This window comes from Tachyglossus aculeatus, assembly GCF_015852505.1.
Source record: "Tachyglossus aculeatus isolate mTacAcu1 chromosome 12 unlocalized genomic scaffold, mTacAcu1.pri SUPER_6_unloc_3, whole genome shotgun sequence".
Lineage (NCBI taxonomy): Eukaryota > Metazoa > Chordata > Mammalia > Monotremata > Tachyglossidae > Tachyglossus > Tachyglossus aculeatus.
Genome location: NW_024044830.1, coordinates 7,591,488 through 7,615,806, shown reverse-complemented (window position 1 = coordinate 7,615,806; position 24,319 = coordinate 7,591,488).

Here is a 24,319-nt window from a genome sequence, read left to right as displayed (position 1 = left end):
TAGAAGGGGCAGGAAATGTGCCTATTATGGAGTTTTATAATGGAAAGAGCACAGGCTTTCGAGTCAGAAGGAGTCAGAACGACCTGGGTTCTAATTGCGGCTCCGCATCACATCTACAGTATGACCTTGAACAGGTAATTTAACTCCTCTGAGCCTCAGTTACCTCACCTGTTAAATGGGGGTAAGATTGAGCCCCAAGTGGAACAAGAACTGTATCCAACCTGCTTAACCTATATCTACCCCAACGCTTAGCACAGTGCTTGGGACATAGAGCTTAAAAAGTATTACTTTTATTATTAATACTCTCCAAATGCTTCGTGCACAAAATAAGCACTGAATCAAAATGATTCAAGATTACTTGATTGATAGTAAATTAGACTGTGTCAACCTAGCCTAGTAGGCTGGAAAACCCATGAGGGCAGGGATTACAAAGTTTTCCACTATTTGTCTTCTCCCAACATTTGGGAAGAACTCTTACAGGAATGAATGGCTGAGAGTGCCAGTAGCTGTCCAGAGCTGGTCACATTCTCTCAGCCTTGTCTGTCATTTACCCTCTGCAAGGGATTCTGGAACCCACTGAAAGTCAAACTGTCCACAGGGCTGAAGCTGTGCTGGAGCATAAAAACCTGGTGGCTAGTTGGCATGGTAGTGAGGTTTGAGGAAGACGTAGGAGAGGTGTGTGTTGGTTGGGGGTTACTGAAATGGAAAACACCTCCACTGTCGCTAGCACCCGTGCTCCTCTGGGGGCTGCGGCCCTGGTCCAAACCCCAACTGAGGCCTCAAACTGGCTCCATCCTCATCCTCGTCCCCGCTCCGCGTCCCTCCATCCCACTCACCCCTAGTCACTGTCACCAGGGCAGCGTGGGGCTGGGGATCGCTGACCTGTGGAGGGCTGGGTTGGTCTCTTCTTTCTCCTCAGACTCCTGGGTTCGGTCAGCCAGAAAGGAACAGAGAGAAGCCCTCGGTCCCTCTCCGCTCTCCCTCAGACCCCAAAAAGCTCTCCAGATGGAGCGCCATACCTGAAGATAAAGCAGGAGCTGTTCCAAAGGGGATCCCTGGAGGATGGCTCAGGGCCCTACCGAGGGACCTCGTGGCTCTGGTCAAGTGGTTCGTGAGGCTCCTGGGAGACAAAGGCCCGGTCCCTGAAGCATCAGTGATGGTGCCGGCCCTCGGGGTTCCCGTGGAAACAGCAGCATCTGCATTCCAGCTTACCAATGGTCCTGTTTTCAACGACACTCTTAGCCGTTGTGAATGGTTTCACCTTCGTCTATTCACAACTTGAGACACTCAATCTCTCATTCAATCAGCCAGCTGTAACTTTTCCTTAAGGCCTTTGTGAAGTGCTTACTGTACTTATCAGGCACTGTACTAAGTGCTGGAGTACAAGGACATAGGACAAGCTAATCAGATTGGACAGAGTCCATGTCTCCCGTGGGGCTCACATCTCAATTCCCATTTTACAGATGAGGGAACTGAGGTACGGAGAAGTTAAGCGACCCTGCCCAGGGTCACACAGCAGACATGTGGTGGAACCGGGATAAGACTTCCAAGCCCGTGCTCTGGATGGATGGATCGACGGATGGATGGATGGATGGATGGATGGATGGATGGATGGATGGATGAATGTTTGAAAGGATGAATGGATGGAAGGAAGGAGAGATGGACTGATGAGAGGGGATGGATTTGACAAGACAGATGGAGGTGCAGTCATCCTTTCTTCCCTTCTCCCGTACCATCTCCAGTTTTCCAACTTCCATTCCCACCCCTAGTGTCATGCTAAAGAGCATTTCATTATATTTTCATAGTCATTACTAATAATGCTATCATTATTGCATTTATTAAGTGGTTGTGTGCCTGAATTGTTTCACTTGCTGAAGTAGAAACAATCAGTTCAGACATAATTTCTGTCCCACAGTGGCTCAGAGTGTAAGAGGAAGTCACTGTCCCTAGGTCACAAAGCAAGCCAGTAGCAGAGCTGGCATCAGAACTCGTCTCAATCAATCAATCATATTTATTGAGCACTTACACTGGGCCCAGCACTGTACTAAGCACTTGGAAAAGTTCAATATAACGGAGTTAGTAGATACGTTCCCTGCCCACAATGAGCTTACAATCTAGAACAATTCCCATTCCTTTAGGCCACGATAAAAAAAAAAAAAACTATGGTATTTGTTCAGTACCTGCTATGTGCCAAGCACTGTTCTAAGCACTGGGGTAGATACAAGGTAATCGGGTTTTCCTACCTGGGGTTCACAATCTTAAACCCCATTTTACAGATGAGATAACTGAGGCACGGAGAAGTTAAGTGACTCGCCTCTAAGTTACACAGAAGACAACTGGCAGAGCAGGGATTAGAACCTCCCCAAATAGGATTTACGGTTCAGGTCCGCAGGAACTGCGGTGTGGAACACAGACTACAGAGGTTCAGGGTCGAAGGGGAGTCTGACACGGGCTTGAGGTAGGAGATGACGGCCATAGAGATTAAGAAGGTAGAGACGGCAAGGTGGGGCAGGCAGGTGGAGAAGGCTTTGGCCCGGCTCTCGGTGGCCGGCATCCTCAGCATGGCCCAGAAGATGCGCATGTAGGAGAGGATGATGAAGACGAACCAGGTGACACCTAAAGTTGCCCCTCTGGTGACTCTCATATTGATGGCGACGTGGTCCTCAAAGCAAGAGATCTTCAGCAGGGTGGGAATGTGACAGAAGAATTGCTGGGCAGTTTTGGACCCACGGAAGCTCAGGGAGAATGTCGAAGCTGAAGACAAGACCCCAAACAACACCCTGGTGAGCCAGGATGCGGCCACAATCTTTCCACAGGCCATGTTGGTAATGATGATCTCATAGAGCAGTGGGAGGCAGATGGTGGCCTAGCGGTCATTGGACATCACCATTAGGAGGAGAAACTCTGAACCGGCAAACAGGACCACCAGGAAGACCTGAGCCACACAGCCCAAGAAGGAGATGGATTTGCAGATTACCAACTGGACCTGAGTTCTAATCCCAATTCTACCACTTGTTGGCTGCGTAACCATGGGAAAGTGACTTAATTTCTCTACACCTCAGTTTTCTCAATAGTAAAATGAAGATTTGGTACTCGTTTTCCCTCCTACTAAATCTATGAATCCCTCATGGGACACAGACTGTGTTCTACCAGCTTGCCCTGAATAGCCCCCAGTATTTAATACTTTGCTTGGAATGCAGTAAGCACTTAATAAATACCAAGAGTATTATTTTAGGTTCAGGACACTGAAACTAAAATGAATAGTGGATAGGAGAGGTCAGAGAACATAAAGATAGGAACCTGACTGTTGTGATATTTTTTCGGTGGTTTTGATGGCGGCCGTTGTTCTGGATGGCCACCAAGTCGCCGGGCGACTAAACAATTAGTCAGACAGCATGTGACTGCCGAAAGTTTTAATAAAGTTTTATTGGTAACGCGGAAGACTGAATAGGGGGTAACGCACCCGGCGGGCTCATTTCCTTAAGGGAAAAGGCCCCGAGTGCCCAATACAACGGGCTTATATACTGCTGTTGCTGATCACAGTGATTGGTAGATTTGAAAACAGTGGGGACTGGAGTGGTGCAGATTTGACACAGAGCTGGGCGGAGTCGATCTCTTTATTTGGTTTGGTACCCGGACCCAGCCAGTGGGCTGCAGGGTCTAAGGCCCATACCAAATATAGCAACAGGACCACGCACATTCAAACCATAGCTGCAACCTTTCCATGGTGCATGGCGGGGGGGGGGGGGGGGGGGGCGGCATCAGTTTTATAGTCAAACAAGAAGTGCGTATATGCAGAAATGTATTCATTTAGTGGAGCGAGAATGAGCCTGGTAGAAAGAAGGACCTGGATTCTAATTCTGTCCCCTCTCCCCGTCTGCTGTGTTACCTGGGACCAGTCACTTACCTTCTCTGTGCCTCAGTTACCTCATACATAAATTGGCGATTATGATTGAAAGACCATGAAAGACATGGACTGTGTCCAGCCTGATTAGCATGTATCTACCCCAGTGCTTACTACAGTACCTGGCATATAATAAGCTCTTAATAATACCATTAAACAAACAACAAAAATAAAAGACACATATACATCAAACTGATTCCAACAACCGGATTGAAAGCTCTCCGCCTTATGACTGCACTTCACCCCCTTTTCCATTGTTCAACACGTCTTCCCAGCTCTCAAAGCAACTTTCTAGTTGTTACACGCGATCACCTCTCCTGTTTCCATCCTAGTCTGGAGCACCCTCCCTTATCCACTCAAAATCAGTTCTTTCCAAATTCCGAGAACTGATAAAATCGCGCCCTCCTCCAACAAGCTATCCCGATTCATTTCCAAGCCCTCTAAACCCACTTCACCTACCTCAAGTGTGATTCAACTCATGTACATCTTCATTTAGTGGAAAAAGAATGGGTCCAGAAATTCTCTTCTTGACTGTGGGCTCCTTGAGAGCAGCAAACACATCTACCAGCTTTGTTCTATTGTACTCTCCTAAACACAGCTTTGTGGGAGTGGGAGTGTTCCATGCCTCTCTCCCTTTGCTGCTGGGTCACCGTGGGAAAGTTGCTTCACTTCTCTGGGCCTCAGTTTCCTCATCTAATTGCATATTCAACCTTCCGTTCTTTTTTTCCTTCTAGAAGGGGCACGGAATGTGTCTGTTATGGTGTTCTAAAGTGGCTGGAGCATGAGCTCTGGAGTCAGAAGGATTCAGAAGGACCTGGTTTCAAACTGTGTCTCTGCCTCATGTCTTCTGTGTGACCATGGGCAAGTCATTCAACTTCTTTGAGCCTCAGGTACCTCATCTATAAAATGGGGTTTAAGACTGTGAGTCCGATGTGGAACAAGTACTGCTTAACCTGTATGTACCCCAGCGCTTAGGACAGTGTTTGGCACATAGTAAGGGCTTAACAAGTACTACTATCATTATTATTACTCTCCAAATGCTTAGTGCACATAATAAGCGTTCAGTTAATATGATTAAAGATTAATTGTTTGATGGCAAATTATACTGTGTCAACCTAGCCCAGTAGGCTGGAAGCCCATGAGGGCAGGGAATACAACCTTTCCCACTATTTGTTTTCTTCCAGCATTTGGGAAGAACTCTTACTGCGAGGAATTGATGGTAGTGCCAGTGGCTGTCCAAAGCTGGCCACACTCTCTCAGCCCTGCCTGTCATTTACCTTCTGCAAGGGGTTCTGGGACCCACTGAAGGCCAAAATGACTGTCCACAGTGGTGATGCTGTGGTGGAGCAATGTAGCCCGGCAGGTAGTTGGCATCGTACGGAGGTTTGAGGTGGAAGAGGAGAGGTGTGTGATGGTTGGGGGTTACTGAACTGAAAAACACCTCGCCTCCTATAAGCACACCTTCCCCATTATTAGCCACGGCCCTGGGCTGAACCCCAACTTAGGCCCCAGACTGGCTCCATCTCTTCCATGCTCATCCTCATCCACCCCTTCCCTCCGTCCCACTCACGCCCGGGCACTCTCACCGGGGCAGCGTGGGGCTGCGGGTTGCTGTCCTCTGCAGTGCTGGGCTGCTCCCCTCTTTCCTCTCAGACTACTAGGTTCGGTCAGCCAGGAAGGAACAGAGAGGGGTTCTCGGTCCCTCTCTGCTCCCCCTCAGACTCCGAGAAGCTCTCCAAATGACCCCCTTCCCTGTAGATAAAGCACGAGCTGCTCCGATGGGGATCCCTGGAGGATGGGTCAGGGCTCTGCCGAGGGACCTCGTGGCGTAGACAAGTCAAGCACCTTCTTGTCACGTGGTTCTTGAAGCTCCTGGGAGACAAGGGCCCGGTTGCTTGAAGCATCAGCGATGGTGCCAACCCTCGGGGTTCCCGTGGAAACAGTTGCATCTGCATTACAGCTTCCCAATGGTTCCTGTTTCCAACGACAGTCTTTAGCCATTGTGATTAGTTTCACCTGTGCCTAATTCACAAGCTGAGGCACTCAATATGTCAGTCAATACGCCAACTGCAACTTTTTCTTATGGCCTTTGTGAAGCACTTACTATATATCAGGTACTGTACTAAATGCTGGAGTAGTTACAAGCTAATCCGATTGGACAGAGTCCATGTCTGCCGAGGGGCTCACATCTCAATCCCCATTTTACAGATAAGGGAACTGAGGTATGGAGAAGTTAAGCGACCCCGTCCAAGGACACACAGCGTACATGTGGTGGAACCGGGGTCAGAACCCATGTCTTTTTGAATCCCAGATTCCCGCTCTACCCACTAGGCAACGCTACATCTTCTGACTTGTCCTGATTTCAAATCCTTTGAAGCTCTGTTCATACTGAGTATATAAACTGTACTCTTGAATCAAGCGTTAGTCCACTCTTCCATCTTTCTCGTCTCTTCTTCGTCCTCTATGTAAATTATTCTGTGTCTATCTCTCCCATTAGATCATAAACTCCAGGAGAGCAGCAATAATGCATTTTATTTCTTTTCAACTCTTCTGAGAACTTACTACAGTGCTTTGTACCCAGGATGTGGTCAATAAATACGATGGATGGATGGATGGATGGATGGGTGGATGGATGGATGGATGGATGGATGGATGGATTGATTGTTTGACGGATGGAAGGATTAATGGATGGATGGATGGGAAGATGGAAAAATGGACGGATGGATGGATGGATGGTTGGGAGGCAAAGATTTGACCAGTCAAAAGTGGGTGGGGGAGTTTCCTTGGTTGGTTGCTCCCCTTCCCCCTTGCCACTGAGTTATTTTTCGATTTTCATAACCACCAAGAGTGATCTTAAAATTCATATAATACTGGTTTCTATCACTATTAGTTGTATCGACATTATAATTATTGACTATATTAAGAATTTTCTTGGAAAAGCCTGCCAAATGCTGGGTTAGAAGCAGAATAATCAGAACAGACATATTTCCCGGTCCACAGGGGCTCAGAGGATAAGAGAATGAAATAGCACATATTGAATCCTGATTTACAGAGAGGCCCAGAGAGGTTAACCTGCTGTACCAAGGTTGCCCAGCAGGCAAGTGGCAGAACTGGGCAAGCATCTCAGGTCTTACGACTCCCAGCCACATGCTCATTCCATTAGGTTTCGATGCCCCCCAAATAATGAATTGTCAGTCACACACGTTTTATCAGCCTCCCTTCCAGACACTGACAAATTCTCAGTCGCTGGACTTTCTCTTTGGATTAGTAGGCTATCTGATGAGGTATGGGATAATCAGTGAAAGGAAGAAGACATTTTGTCCCATAGAGGAGGAATAAGGAATTTCCCCTTTAGGATTCTCCCCAGAGAGGACTTCATGTCCCGGTTCCTCAGACTATAGAGGAGGGGATTCAGTGCAGGTGGCACCACGGTTTAGAACATGGACAACAGTAGATCCAGCGCCGAGGGGGAGTCTGAAAAGGGCTTGAGGTAGGCGATGGCGGCTGTCGAGAGAAAGATGGCAACGACGACAAGGTGAGGCAAGCAAGTAGAGAAGGCTTTCGCCTGGCCCTCGGCGGCCGGCAATCGCAACACGGCCCAGAAGATGTGGACGTAGGAGACGACGATGTAAACGAAGCAGACGACAGCAAACACTACCCCGATATTCATGCTTACGTTGATGGCAACGTGATCTTCAGAGCAAGAGATCTTCAGCAGGGAGGGGATGTCACAGAAGAATTGTTGGATGACGTTGGGCCCACAGAAGTTCAGTGAGAAGGTCAAAGCAGAAAACGAGACGCCAAATATCATCCCGCTGAGTCAGGAGGCGGCCGCCATCTTTCCACAGGCTGTGTTGTTCATTATGATGTCATAGCGCAGGGGGAGGCAAATGGCGGTGTAGCGGTCGTAGGACATCGCCGTGAGGATGACCAGCTTTGAAGTGGCCAAAGCGATCACCAGAAAGACGTGGGCGGCACAGCCCAGGAGGGTGATGGATCTACGGTCAGTCAGGGAGTTATGGATGGATTTGGGGATAGTGATGCAGACATAGCAGAGGGCGAGGACAGACAGGTTCCTGAGGAAGAAGTACATTGGGGTGGTCGAGGGCGGTGACGGCAACAATGAGGAGATTCCCCATCAGGGCCACCAGGTAGACCAGGAGGAACAGTGCGGCATTGATCAGCTGCAGCTCCCGGATCTCCGAGAAGCCCAGCAGGAGGAATCCCGTCACCATGGAGACATTGAACATTTCTGAGGAATGATGTCGACTCCCTGCGCAGGAAGAGGGAAGACTTCAATTTAGAGACACTGATGTTGGGGATGAAGGAATAGGACTAAGTCAATCAGTTCTACTTATTGAGTACCTACTGGGGACACGGTATTAGTGCATCTGATCACTGCCCCGAAGGAGCTTCTATTCTATTGAAAGCACCGAGCTTCGAACCGTGTAGACGTAGGGTGCACTATTGGGAAGAACACAGGCCTGGGAGTCAGAAGACGGGGGTTCTAATCCCAACTCTACCAGTTCTCTGCTGCATAGCCATGGGAAAGTGACATAATTTGTCTCTGCCTCAGTTTTCTCAATATTAAAATGAGGATTCGATAACTGTTTTCCCTCCAATTTGTCTGTGAATCCCTTGTGGGTCACGGACTGCGTTCTAACAGATTTTCCTGAACCTCACCCAGCACTTAATACTTTGCTTGGCACATAGTAAGCACCTAATAAGTATGACGATAATTATTTTTGGTTGAGGATACAAAAACTAAAGTGAATAGCAGATAGTAGAGTTCAGAGAACCTAAAGATATGAGCATGACTTGTGAAATTCTTTCGGTGGTTTCAGAGTCAAACAAGAAGTGCCTTTACACATAAATGCATCCATTTAGTGAAGAGAGAATGGGCCTGGTATACAAAAGGACATGGATACATATCCTGCCTCGTCTCTTTGCTGTGGGATCTGGAGACAGTCACCTTCTCTTTGCCTCGGTTACCGCATCTGAAAAATGGGGATTGCAACTGTGATCACCCTATGGGGCACGGACTATGTCCAACCTGATTAGCTTGTATCCACCCCAGTGCCCGGCATATGAAAAGCACTAAACGGTACCATAAAACAAACAACAAAAATAAAACCCACATATACACCGAACTGATTCCATTTGCTCACGTATCTGCATTCACACATACTCACACAAACACAAGCATACCTCCTCATTCATCTAGTCCTTTCCTAAAGCATAGCTCAGCCTACGTCTCTCCTCTCCTCAACCTCCTCTCATGACAAGTTGTGTCTTCTCGCAAGCAACAAAAACTCACAATCGGTTTGAAGGCTCTTCTCCCTGTAACTGCACTTCACCCTCTTTACATCGTTTAACACGTCTTCTCAGCTCTCAAACTTTCTAGTAGTTACTCATGATCGACTCTCCCGTTTCCATCCTAGCCTGGAACTCCCTCTCATCCACTCAAAATCAGAGAGAGTACAGTTTTTTCCGAGTTCTGAGCAGTGCAAAAATCCCCCCCCCCACCTCCTTCAACCCGGTACCCCGATTCATTTCCCAGGAGTTTAAACCCAGTTCACCTAACACAAGCGTGATTCAACTCATGTCCATCCTCATTAAGTGGAAAAAGTATGGGCCCAGGAGTTCTATTCTAGATTGTGAGCAGCTCTGTTCTATTGTACTTTCCCAAGCATAGCTTAGTGGGAGTCAGAAGACTTGGGTTATTAACCTACCTCTGTCAATTGTTGCTGAGGGACTTTGGGCAGGTCGTTTCACTTCTCAGGGCCTCAGGTTCCTCACTTGTAAAATAGAACGCAATAAAAGCATATTCTTCTTTCCATTCTTCTTTTTTTTTCCTTCTAGAAAGGGCGGGGATTGTGTCTGTTGTGGTGTTTTAAAGTTGATAGAGCACGAGTTTGGGAGTCAGAATGAGTCAGAAGGACCTGGGTTCCAATTCCAACTGTGCATCATGTCTGCCATGTGGCCATGGGCAAGTCATTTAACTTCCCTGATCCTCAGTTACCTCATCTGTAAAATGGGGGTTAAGACCGTCAGCCCCACGTGGAACGAGGACTGTATCCAACCTGCTAAACATGTATCTACCACAGAACGTAGGACAGTGCTTGGGACATAGTAAGAGCTTAACAAGTACTACTATCATTATTTTTACTCTCCAAATGCTTACCACACACAATAAATGCTCAATCAATATGATTCAAGATGAATTGATTGATAGTAAATTAGACAGTGTCAACAAAGCCTACTGGCTGGAAAGCCCATGAGGGCAGTGATTACAACCTTTCCCACTATTTGTCTTCTCCCAACATTTGGGAAGAACTCTTACAGGGACGAATTTCTGAGCGTGCCAGTGACTGTCCAAAGCTGGTCAAAATCTCTCAGCCCTGCCTGTCATTTACCCTCTGCAAAGGATTCTGGGACGCACGGAAGGACAAAGTGAATGATTGTCCGCAGTGGTTACACTGTGCTGGAGCATCGTAGCCTGGCGGGTAGTTGGCATGGTAGCGAGGTTTGACGAGGACGTAGGAGAGGTGTGTGATGGTTGGGGATTGCTGAACTGGAAAATACCTGCCCTTTTGCTAGCACCACTGGCCCACTGGGAACCACGGCCCTGGTCTGAGTCATCATCATCATCATCATCAATCGTATTTATTGAACGCTTACTGTGTGCAGAGCACTGTACTAAGCGCTTGGGAAGTACAAGTTGGCAACATATAGAAACAGTCCCTACCCAACAGTGGGCTCACAGTCTAAAAGGGGGAGAGAGAACAAAACCAAACATACTAACAAAATAAGATAAATAGAATAGATATGTACAAGTAAAATAAATAAATAAATAAATACATAGAGTAATAAATATGTACAAACATATATACATATATACAGGTGCTGTGGGGAAGGGAAGGAGGTAAGATGGGGGGGATTGAGAGGGGGACGAGGGGGAGAGGAAGGAAGGGGCTCAGTCTGGGAAGGCCTCCTGGAGGAGGTGAGCTCTCAGTAGGGCCTTGAAGGGAGGAAGAGAGCTAGCTTGGCGGTTGGGCAGAGGGAGGGCATTCCAGGCCCGGGGGATGACGTGGGCCGGGGGTCGATGGCGGGACAGGCGAGAACGAGTTACGGTGAGGAGATTAGCGGCAGAGGAGCGGAGGGTGCGGGGTGGGCTGTAGAAGGAGAGAAGGGAGGTGAGGTAAGAGGGGGCCAGGTGATGGAGAGCCTTGAAGCCCAGGGTGAGGAGTTTCCGCCTGATGCGCAGATTGATTGGTAGCCACTGGAGATTTTTGAGGAGGGGAGTAACATGCCCAGAGCGTTTCTGGACAAAGACAGTCCGGGCAGCAGCATGAAGTAGGGATTGAAGTGGGGAGAGACACGAGGATGGGAGATCAGAGAGAAGGCTGATGCAATAGTCCAGACGGGATAGGATGAGAGCTTGAATGAGCAGGGTAGCGGTTTGGATGGACAGGAAAGGGCAGATCTTAGCAATGTTGCGGAGCTGAGACCGGCAGGTTTTGATGACGGCTTGGATGTGAGGGGTGAATGAGAGAGCGGAGTCGAGGATGACACCAAGGTTGCGGGCTTGTGAGACGGGAAGGATCGTAGTGCCGTCAACAGAGATGGGAAAGTCAGGGAGAGGGCAGGGTTTGGGAGGGAAGACAAGGACATCAGTCTTGGACATGTTGAGTTTTAGGTGGCGGGCAGACATCCAGATGGAGATGTCCTGAAGGCAGGAGGAGATGCGAGCCTGGAGAGAGGGGGAGAGAGCAGGGGCAGAGATGTAGATCTGGGTGTCATCAGCATAGAGATGACAGTTGAAGCCGTGGGAGCGAATGAGGTCACTAAGGGAGTGCGTGTAGATCGAGAACCGAAGGGGACCAAGCACTGAACCTTGGGGAACCCCCACAGTAAGGGGATGGGAGGGGGAGGAGGAGACTGCAAAGGAGAAAGACAATGAACGACAGGAGAGATAAGAGGAGAACCAGGAGAGGACGGAGTCTGTGAAGCTAAGGTCAGATATCGTGTTGAGGAGAAAAGGGTGGTCCACAGTGTCGAAGGCAGCTGAGAGGTCGAGGAGGATTAGGACAGAGTATGAGCCGTTGGATTTGGCAAGCAGGAGGTCATTGGTGACCTTTGAGAGGGCAGTTTCCATGGAATGTAGGGGACGGAAGCCAGACTGGAGGGGGTCGAGGAGAGAGTTGTTCTTGAGGAATTCTAGGCAGCGCGTGTATACAACTCGCTCAAGGAGTTTGGAAAGGAATGGTAGGAGGGATATGGGGCGATAACTAGAAGGTGAGGTGGGGTCAAGAGAGGGCTTCTTTAGGATGGGAGAGACATGGGCATGTTTGAAGGCAGAGGGGAAGGAACCAGTGGAAAGTGAACGGTTGAATGCCAGCCTAGGCCCCAGACTTGTTCCATCTCTTCCATCCTCGTCCTCGTCCACCCCTTCCCTCCATCCCACTCACGCCCAGTGACTCTCACCGGGGCAGCGTGGGGCTAGGGGTCGCTGACCTCTGCAGGCCTGGGCTGGTTCCCTATTTCCCCTCAGACTCCTGAGTTCGGTCAGCCAGGAAGGAAAAGAGAGGAGCCCTCGATCTCTCTCTATTCTACCTCAGGTCCCGAGAAGCTCTCTATATCAGTTTCCGTCCCTGTAGATAAAGTAGGAGCTGCCCCGAGGGGAATCCCTGGAGGATGGCTCGGCGCCCTGCCAAGGGACCTCGTGGCCTGGACAAGCCAAGCACTCTCTGGTCACATGGTTCGTGAGGCTCCTGGGAGACAAGGGCCCGGTCTCAGCAGCATCAGCGATGGTGCCGGCCCTCGGGCTTCCCGTGGAAACAACGGCATCTGCATCCCAGCTTTCCAATTGTTCCTGTTTTCATCGACAGTCTTTAGCCACTGTGAATGCTTTCACCATTGTCTAATTCACACCAGAGACACTCATTATGTCAGCCAGCCAACTGTAACTTTGTCTTATGGTCTTTGTGAAGCGCTTACCAGGCACTATACTGAGTGCTGGAGTAGTTCCAGGCTAATCAGATTGGACAGAGTCCATGTCCCCGTGGAGCTCACATCTCAATCACTATTTTACAGATGAGGGAACTGAGGCACGGAGAAGTTAAGCGACCCTGCCCAACATCAAACAGAAGACATGTGGTGAATCCGATATCAGAACCCATGCCCACTTAAATCCCAGGCCCGCTCTGTACCCATTAGACAACGCTGCTTCTTCTTACTTGTCCTGATTACAAATCCGCTGAAGCTCTGTTCATACTGATTATATAAACCGTACACTTGAATCAAGCATTCATCCACTTTCTCATATTTCCCTTCTCTCCTTCCTCCTCTACGTAATTTATTCTGTGTCTATATCCCCCAGTAGATCATAATCTCCTGAAGAGCAGGAGCAGGAAAATTTTATTTCTCTTTTCAACTCTCCTGAGAGCTTACTATAGTGCTTTGCACCCAGGATGTGGTCAATAAATACCATTGATAATAATAATAGTAATACTTAGGGTCTTTGTTAAGCACTTCCTATCTTCCAAGCACTGTTCTAAGTGCTGGAGTGGATACAAGGTAATCAGGTTAGACACAGTCCCTATCCCACATGGGGCTCACTGTCTCAATCCTCATTTTACAGATGAGGTAACTGAGGCACACAGAAGTAAATTGACTTGCCCAAGTTCCCATGGCAGACAGGTTGCATAACAGGGATTAGAACCCACGACATCTGAATCTCAAATCCGTTCTCTGGATGGATGGATGGATGGATGGATGGATGGATGGATGGATGAATGGATGGATAGATGAGTGGTTGGCAGATTAGCTGGATGGAAGGAAGGAAAGATGGATTGATGAAAGAGGATGGATTTGACAAGACAGATGGATCTGCAGTCATCCTTTCTTCCCTTCTTCCATACGACCTCCCATTTTCCAAATTTAATTCCCACCCCCAGAGTCATGCTAAAGAGCGTATCATTATATTTTCATAGAAATTACTAATAATGATATCTTAATTGTAATCATTAAGAGGTTGTGTGCCTAAATTGTTCCACCTACTGGAGTAGAAGCAAAAGAATTAGTTCAGACACAATTCCTTTTCCTCAGGGGCTCAGAGTGTAAAGAGGAAGAGAGATCCCAGGCAGGTTAGGTCACTGCCCCTAGGTCGCAAAGCAAGCCAGTAACCGAGGTGGCTTCAGAACTCGTCTCAATCAATCAATCAATCATATTTATTGAGCACTTACTCTGGGCCCAGCACTGGACTAAGCACTTGGAAAAGGTCAGTATAACAGCGTTGGTAGACACGTTCCCTGCCCTCAGTGAGCTTGCAATCTAGAGCGATTCCTATTCCTTTAGGCCATGATAAAAATTTTTAAAAATATAGTGTTTGTTAAGCAATTGCTAGCTGCCAAGTACTGTTCTAAGCACTGGTGTAGATACAAGATAATCGGGTTGTCCCACGTGGGGATCACAGTCTTAATCCTTATTTTACAGGTGAGGTAACTGAGACACGGAGAAGTTAAGTCGCTCGCCCCTAGGTCACACAGAAGACAAGTGGCAGAGCAGGAATTAGAACCGCCCCAAAACAGGTTTTAGTGTACTAAACATTTGGGAGAATTCAGTTTGGCAGAGTTGTTAAACACATTCACTGCCTACAATGAGTTTACAGTATACAGGAACTCCCCTTCCTTTAGTCCACGATACCACCCCAAAGCTGGATTGTCAGTCCTATTTCAGCCTTAGCTGCTTCGCTCCCAGCCTTTGACAATTCATCAACGTCCGGAAACCCGTTGTGTGAACCCTGTAGGACAGCTAAGTATCTGGCTAGTTCCAAGGGCAATTCCTTGGTTAAGTGGTTGTGTGAGATCATTTTCACAAGGAAGGAGACATTTTGTCCCAGAGCGGAGGCTTTTAAGATCTTGCCCTTCACGTCTCAGTTCCTCAAGCTGTAGATAAGGGGGTTCAGGCAGGGGGACTCCACCGTTTAGAACACCGATAGCAGCAGGTCCATGATCAAGGAGGAGTCTGACGAGCCTTGATGTAGGCAAATACACCCACAGAGAGGAAAAAGGTGATGACGACGAGGTAGGTCAGGCAGGTGAAGAAGGCTTTGGCCCGGCCCTCGGCGACCGGCATCCTCAGCACAGCCCGGAATTTGCACGCGTACAAGACAACGATGAGAAAGAAGCAGACGACGCCTGACGGTAACCTGGCGGTGACTCTCACGTTGACGACGACGTGGTCCTCGCAGCATGTGATTTTCAGCAGGGAGGGGACATCACAGAAAAACTGCTGGGTGATGTTGGACCCTCGGAAGGACAATGAGAAGGTCGGAGCTCAAACAAAGATTCCAAACAGGCCCCCACGGAACCAAGAGGCGGCCTCCATCAGCCCACAGGCCACTCTCTTCATGAAGACCTTGTAGCGCAGGGGGAGGCAGTTGGAGGCGTAGCGCTCATAGGACATCGCCTTGAGGACAAAATATTCTGTATCTTCAAAGAAAATCACCAGACAGACTTGTGTACCACAGCCTAAGAAGGAGATTTCTCTACCGTCGGTCAGGGAGTTGTGGATGGATTTGGAGATGGTGACAGAGATGTAGCAGAGGTCGAGGACGGACAGGGTCCTGAGGAAGAAGTACATGGGGATGTTGAGGCACCGGTAGAGGGCGGTGATGGCGACGATGAGGAGATTCCCCGTCAGGGCCGCCAGGTAGACCACAAGGAACAACGTGGCATAGATCAGCTGCAGCTCCAGGACCTCTGAGAATCTCAGCAGGAGGTATCTTATCACCATTGAGACATTGAGCTCTTGTGGGAGGCAGCATTGACTTTCTGCAGTGGATGAGGGAAGAGCCAAAGTTAGAGTCCATTGGAGGAATGAGTGACAAAACTGACAGGACATTTGCTAGTGGTTCTCTATGCTATGGAAAGGGGACAGGTATTGAATTCCAAATGATATTTGAGTTTCATATCCATCAGGGATAAGGAAAGATCCAGATTTGGACATTATTTTGGTCGACGTAAAGGGAATTTCTGAGATTATCTCACCTCCGCCAACCCAACAGAATTTGTAGACACATTCCCTTCCCACATTGAGCTTTCAATCTGAAAGGAGATCGTTTTATATCTTCGAATTCAACCCTCCCCACTGTCTGAACATGTTCGCTGCTTCCACTACCCAATACTTTGCGTGCACACACATACACACACAAACGCAACTTCTAGCACAGGGAACCTGATTGCAGCAGCTCATGTAAAGTGGAAAATGAATTCGTTCAGTAATATTTATTAAGGGTTTACTGTGTGCAGAGCATTGTATTAAATTCTGGGGAGAGTACAATAGAATATTAAACAGACACAGTTCCTGCCCATGACGAGCTTACAGTCCAGAGGAATAATGGATTGTAGTTTGGTTGATTTCACTGGCTTCAGTGTCATCCACCTGTTCTAACTCTCCTCCTCATTATCCGACTTATTCAACCAACCCTCCAAAAAAACCCATCTTACTGTGACTCGCTTTCGACACTTCCTCTTCCCACCTCTGGCTCCCACCCTTTCTTTGGCTTGGAAATCCACCCTTATGAGTTCCCCAGAACGAAAATATCCCACGCTCAAAAACCCGCTGGAATTCCACCTTCTCAAGGAGGATTTTGCTAATTCACTTCTTCCCAACATCTGTCAGTGACAGTCTCCAGACTTAATGCATCAGCAGACCCTCAGGATACTGTTGCTGAAGGTAAGGTTCTTTACTCTAGACTGTAAAGTCCTTGAGGAAACACGTCTACCGACACATTTATATTTACTGTACATTTAGTACAGTATTCTGGACACAGTAAGTGCTCAATAAATGTCACTGATTGGTTGGCTGATTAATGTCTGCTTTGCCCCTAGACGGTGAGCTCCTTGTGGACAGGGAACATGTCCAACAACGTTTTTACAGGGAACTCTCCTCAGTATTCAGTTTAGTGCTTTGAGCACATTAAGCCCTCAGAAAAAAAGATTATCAAGCGATAATAATAATGATAATAATAGTATTTAAGCACAGAGAAGTGGACAGAAGTAAAGTGACTTTTGCCCAAAGTCACACAGCGAAAAGGTAGCAGAGCCAAGATTAGAACCCAGGTCATTCTGACTCCCAGGTCCATACTCTATCGATTAGGTCATGCTACTTCTCCGAGTTTCATCTTGTTCATGACTTCAAACAGTCAATCGGTCATTTAATCAGTTGACTTTTCTGACGTCTTCTGATTGCAAATCCAGAGAGAACGAGAAATGACTGTAAATCCATCCTAAGACCCTCCCCTGGCTTGGGGGATAAACCCCGAGACATAGCATGAGGAGCAGCGTTGCTTAGTTGCAAGAGCCCGGGTTTAGGAGTCAGAGGAAGTGGGTTCTAATCCCGGCTCCGCCACTTTTGTGCTGTGTGACCTTGGGTAAGCCATATAATTTCTCTGGGCCTGAGTTACCTCATCTGCAAAATGGGGGTTTAGACTGTGAGCCCCATGTGGAACGAGGACTGTATCCAACCTGCTTAACTTGTATCTACTCCAATACTTATGACAGTGCTTGGGACATAGTAAGAGCTTAACAAGTACTTAATTATTATTGCTCTCCAAATGTGTAGTGCACACAATAAGCGCTCAATCAATATGATTCAAGATTAATTGATTGACATTAAATTAGACAGCGTCAACCCAGCCTAGTAGGTTGGAAAGCCCATGAGGGCGGAGTTTAAAGCTTTTGACACTATTTGTCACCTCCCAACATTTGGGAAGAACTCTTACAGGGAGGAATTGCTGACAGTGCCGGTGGCTGTCCAAAGCTGGTCACACTCTCTTAGCCCTGCCTGTCAATAAACACCTTCTGCAAGGGTTTCTGGGACCCACCGAAGGCCAAAGCGACTGTCCATAGTCCTGACCCTGTGCTGGAGCATCGTAGCCTGGAGCGTAGTTGGCATGGTAGCGAGGTTTGAGGAGGAAGGAAGAGAGGTGTGTGATGGTTGGGGGTTACTAAACAAAAAAACACCTCCCCTCCTGCTAGCATCCCTGCCCTGCTGGGAGCCGAGACCATGATCCGAATGCCAACTTAGGCCCCAGACTGGCTCCATCTCTTCCATCCTCATCCTCGTCCACCCCTCGCCTCCATCCCACTCATGTCCAGTCACTCTCACCAGGGCAGCGTGGGACTGGGGGTCGCTGATCTCTGCAGGGCTGGGCCGGTCCCCTATTTCCCCTCAGACCCCTGGGTTCGGTCAGCCGGTAAGGAACAGAGAGGAGCCCTATATCCCGCTCCGGCCTCCTTCAGACCCCGAGAAGCTCTCCATACCAGTCCCCGTCCCATAGACAAAGCAGGAGCTGCTCCGAAGGTAATCCCTGGAGGATGACACGGCGCCCTGCCGAAGGGCCTCGTGGCCTGGACAAGCCAAAGACTCTCTGGTCACATGGTTTGAGAGGCTCCTGGGAGACAAAGGGCCCTGTCCCTGCAGCATCAGCGATGAAGCCGGCCCTCTCTGGGATAGTTACAACTAATCAGATTGGACAGAGTCCATGCCTGCCATGGGGCTCACATATCTATCCTCACTTTACAGGTGAGGGAACTGAGACACAGAGAAATTAAGCGACCCTACTCAATGTCATACAACAGATATGTGGTGGAACCGAGATCAGAACCCATGTCCATTTGAATCCCAGGCAGGCCTGCCCTCTACACACTAGACAAAACTGCTTCTTCTGACTTGTCCTGATTGTAAATCGATTGAAGCTCTGTTCATACTGACTATATGAACTGTACTCTAGAATCAAGCATTCATCCACTTTCTCATCTTTCTCTTCTCTCCTTCCTCCTCTACGTAATTTACTCTTTAACTATTTCCCCCATTAGATCATAATCTCCTGGAGAGCAGGAACAATGGAATTTTGTCTCTTTTCAACTCTCCCGAGAGCTTAATACAGTGCTTTGCACCCAGGATGTGGTCAATAAGTACCATTGATAATAATAATAGTAAAATGCTTGGTCTTTGTTAAATGCTTCCTATGTGCCAAGCACTGTTGTAATTGCTGGAGTAGATACAAGGTAATCAGGTTGGACACAGTCCCTGTCCCACGTGGGACTCACAGTCTCAATCTCCATTTTACAGAAGAGATAACTGAAGTACAGAGAAATGAAGTAAGGTCCCATGGCCGACAGGTACCGGAACCAGAATTATGACCCACGACATCTGACACCCAAGCCCGTGCTCTGCATGGATGGATAGATGGATAGATGAGTGATTAGCAGGTTGGATGGATGGAAGGTAGGGGAGATCGATTGATGAGAGAAGATGGATTTGACAAGACAGATGATGCCGCAATCATCCTTTCATCTCTTCTCCCGTACCTCTTATCATCTTAAAACTTTTATTCCTACCCCCAGAGTCATGCTAAATAGCGTATTTTTATATTTTCATAGTCATTACTAATAATGAGATCATTATTGTATTTACTAAGAGGTTGTGTGCCTAAATTATTCCACTTGCTGTAGTAGAAACAAAAGAATCAGTTCAGACACAATTCCTGTTTCACAGCGGCTCAGAGTGTAAGAGGAGGCGAGATCCTAGGCAGGTTACTTCACTGCCCCTAGGTCACAAAGCAAGTCAAGTCTTAATCAATCAATCATATTTATTGAACACTTACTGTGGGCCTAACACTATACTAAGCACTTGGAAAAGTTCAATATAACTGTTGGTAGTGACGTTCCCTGCCCACAATGGGTTTACAGTCTAGAGTGATTTGACCTGCTCTGAAGAGTCCAAAACGATCACCAGAAACACCTGGGAGGCACAGCCCAGGAGAGAGATGGAGCTCTTATTGGTTAGGGAGTTGTGGATGGATTTGGGGACGTTGGCAAAGATATAGCAGAGGCCGAGGACGGACAGATCCCTGAGGAAGAAGTAAATGAGGGTGTAGACGTGACGGAAGATGGCGGTGATAGCAACGATGAGGAGATTCCCCGTCAGGGCCTCCAGGTAGACAAGAAGTAACTGCCCGGCCTGAACCAGCTGCAGCTCCCAGACCTCTGAAAATCCCTGAAGCAGGAATTCTCTCTTCACGGTGACATTGGTCATTTTCTGGGAATTGATGTTGACTGCCTAAGGATATTAAGAAAAAATAAGGATGAGAATAATATTCCAGAGAAAAGTGCACAGGATAGGAGAAAATCATCGGGTTGGAGGGAATCTTGGGGTTTTTAAAAAATAATTTTTCATGTTCACCATGAACCAGACACTGTTCTAAGCACTGGAGTAGATAGAAGATAATCATGTTGTTCATCACCTCCAATCAATCTGTCTTGGCACTGAAACCATTCCTGACTCCTAGAAGTCTATTCCATTTGCAAACATCTGCAAGGACTGTGGTCCCAAAATTCTATATAATTGGAGAAGCAGCACTGCCTAGTGGAGAGAGGGTGGTCCTGGGAGTCTGGGGGACGTTGGTCTTAATCCCGGGTCCGGCACTTACCAGCTGGGCGAGCTCGGGAAAGTCACTTAACTTCTCTGTTCCTCGGTTTCCTCATCGGTAAAATGGGGTTTAAGACGGTGAGCCCCATGTGGGACAGGGACAGTGTCCAATCTGATTATATCATATCTACTCCAGCACTGAAAATGGTGTTTGGCCCATGGTAAGCACTTAACAAATACCACAATTATTATTATTAAGAAAGAACAGGAAAATTCCTTTGAAGTCCTGGGCTAACATTGAAATTTTCCTTCCGTGCTCCTCACCGGGTACGAAAGTCACCGAAGTGACTCTTCGCAGTCATCGGGCCTGTCCTGGGCTAGGAAGCATCGACCTCTGCTGAGTGAGAGGCACACTCCATCTCGTCGGTCCTGGACACTGGTGGTGGTGACAGGAAGGTTTGGCCGATGAGTGACAGCTGTCATGATCCTCCCTCCCCCTTTTGGCTCTCTGGCCGGCTGCACCGTACCCTCAGATGGGGTATTCCTCTTGGAAGGACTGGCCCAGGGCTCCGCTGAGATTGCTCCCCTTCCGGGAATTTCGGAAGGCTGGGATCATGGGCTCCCTGTAGTCCCGACCCCCACAACACAACTAACTGCCCAGTCCCACGTGGTCCCCACTCTGGGACTCCTTCCTAGAACAGAGAGTTCCTAGATGAGTCAATGGACTCATAATTATCTTTCCATGATTAATAATAACTTTCTATTTCAATTTTAAGGATTGGAGCTATATTGTGGCAGGGAGAATAGGGACCATAGCTCATTTGATTAGTCATGGTTGAATCCAATATTTAGGTTGACTTGGCAAAAAAAAAGAAAAGAACTTCAAGATCTCATTCCAGTTTTGACAGCGAATGGTTGTGTCACAGGCACCTGTAACGTTTTTGAAAAGTATAAGCTCCTTGTGTGCAAAGAACACACCTTGGCCTTCTGTTGTACTTCAGTTTGATTGATTGACTGAATCAATACTTAAATATTGAAGTATATTATACAATAAATAATAATAGTAGCAACAGTAAGAGTAGGAGAAATCATAACGGTGTTTATTGAGTGACAACTGAGAGCTTTAAGTGGCTGGAAAAATTCAACCTGCACCCCTGCTCCTGGCTTCTGGGGCAGATTTGAGGATCAAAATTAAGTTTAAAGCACCTTTCTGCAGCAACCTCTTCAATTTTCTTTAATGGTATTTGTTAAGCACTTACTATGTACCAGGCACTGTATTAACCACTGGGGCAGATACAAGGTAATTAGGTTGGACACAGTCCATGTCCCACATGGGGCCTACAGAATTAATCCCCATTTTACACATAACGGAAATGAGACCCAGAGAAGTGAAGTGAATTGCCAAGGTCACGTAGCAGGCAAGTGGCAGAGGCAGAATTTAAACCCAGTTATTTCTGACTCCCAGGCCCGTGCTCTACCTTCTTTTTCTGGTAAATAAAGAGAGTGAATCCAAGTGCAGGGATCCATCCCCAGACTTGGGAACTAGATTTATATACCAGTCAAGAGCAGCTGGTTAAAAACTTTTCTACCAAACTAGTCAAAGACATTGATAATAGGCAGCGTGCAGCCAGGAAAATTCTCTAACTACAAATATCTCAGATTCTTTCAGGAGGAACAAGTCTGTATAGAGTCGATCCACGAGTAGAGAAATAACAAGGTTAGAGCATGAAGTGAAACCTACTATCTCTGGAGAAACGACTCCTTCATTCATTCAATCGTATATATTGAGCTCTTACTGTGTGGAGAGAACTGTACAGGACCTTCCCCATAGCTACCTTCACGTCCCTGTTCCTCAGGCTGTAGATGAGGGGGTTCTGAGTGGGGGGCACCACGGTGTAGAACACGGACACGAGCAGGTGCAGCCAGAAGGAGGAGCTGGAAGTCGGTTTTAAGTGGGCAAAGGTGGCTGTGGAGAAAAAAACAGTGATGACGACAAGATGGGGCAGGTCAGGTGGAGAAGGCTTTGGCCCGGCCCTTGGCGGCCGGCATCCTCAGCACAGCCCGGAAGATCTGCACGTACGAGACCACGATGGAGATGAAGCAGAAGACACTGAAACAAGTACCAGTGGCTAAAGCCACCTTGAAGGCTGCATATGTTTTAGAGCAGGAGAGTTTTATGACAGATGGGACATTGCAGAAAAACTGTGCGATCACATGGGACCTATAGAAAGGCAGGGAAAACGTCGCAGCTGAACCGAAGACTACTAAAATTCCCATGAGAAGCCAGGACCCGACTGCCATTTCAAGGCAGATCCTGTGGTTCATGATGACCTCGTAGAACACAGCACTGCAGATAGCCAAATATCGCTAATAGGACATGACAGTGAGCATGGAGAACTCTGTGCCGGCAAACAGAACCATGAAGAAGACCTGGAAAAACAGACCAGGAAGGAAATGGATCTATGTTCGGTCAGGGAGTTGTGGATGGATTTCGGGACGGTGACAGAGATGTAACAGAGGTGGAGGATGGACAGGTGCCTGAAGAAGTACATGGGGGTGTGGAGGCACAGGTCGAGGGTAGTGACGGCGACGATGAAGAGATTCCCTGTCAGAGCCGCTAGGAAGACCAGAAACAACAGGGCGGCGTGGACCAGCTGCAGCTCCCGGACCTCCGAGAATCCTAGCAGCAGGAATCCCCACACCGCCGTGAGGTTATTTCCCGAAGATTGCTGAGACCACCTACAAAAGCAATGAGGAGGAAGCTATGTCAGAAGCTCAACAGGCAATGACAGTCAAATCAATCCATCAATTGTATTTGTTGAGCTCTTACTTTGTGCAGAGTACTATACTAAGCTTTTGGGAGAATGTAATATAGCAGAGTCGGCAGACATATTTGCTTCTCTCGAGGAGTTTACAGACTAGAGGGGGAGACATAGATTGAAATAAATTTCAAATATGTACATAGGTGTTGAGGGGATGAGGGTGGTGAGAATAAAGGGTGCAAATACAAATGCAAGGGCAAGACAGAATGCAGAGGAAGAAGTGAAAATGAGGGCTTAGTCGAGAAAGGCCTTTTGGAGGAGATGTGATTTTAAAAAGTCTCTGAAAGTGGGGAATGCGATGGTCTGTCGGGATAGACAGCGAGGCCTAGTGGAAAGAGCAAGAGCCGTAGAGTCAGAAGGACCTGAGTTCCAGTCACGGCTCTGCCACTTGCCTGCTGTGTGACTTTGTGCACGTCACTTCATTTCTCTGTGCCTCAGTTCCCGCATCTGCAAAATAGGGATAAAGCCCATGGGCCCCTTGTGAAGCAGGGACTGTATCCAACCAGATAACCGTGTATCTACCTCAGCGCTGAGAACAATGCTGTCAAATAAAATAACTGTTATTATTATTACAAGAAGAGGGAGGGAGTTCCAGGTCAGTGGAAGGGCAGGGGCTACGGGTCAGTAGCGGGATAGATAAGACCAAAATACAGTGCGTAGGTTGCTTTTAGACGAGGCATATGTGTGGACTGGGTGACCATGAGAAGCTGCCTCTCTTAACCTTCAAACTTCAGGCAGAAGGAAAACAAACAATCGATAGATCAGATATCTTGATCCTTTACTCTGTGCAGAGCGCTGTGCTGAGCACAACCAAATAAATTATCTCTCACCAGATGTAGCCTCCTGTTTCATGGCAAATCTGGGGTAGTAGAGCCTTTTATCTCCCATGTGAGCTTAACCCTCATCTAGTTGTCAGAGACTGTCCTCTCAAAGGACTGTGTCTAATGTAGCCACCATTATTCTCATCCTCAGAACTGAGCACGGTGTTCTTCAGATAGCAGGTGCTTAGTAAACATTGGGACACAGACATTAGCAGCTCTGACCACGTTTCCCCACTCCTCAAGAACTTCCAGCGGTTGCCTATCCACCTCTGCATCAAACAGAAACTCCTCATGATCATTTTTAAAGCTCTCAATCCCCTCGTCCCCTCCTA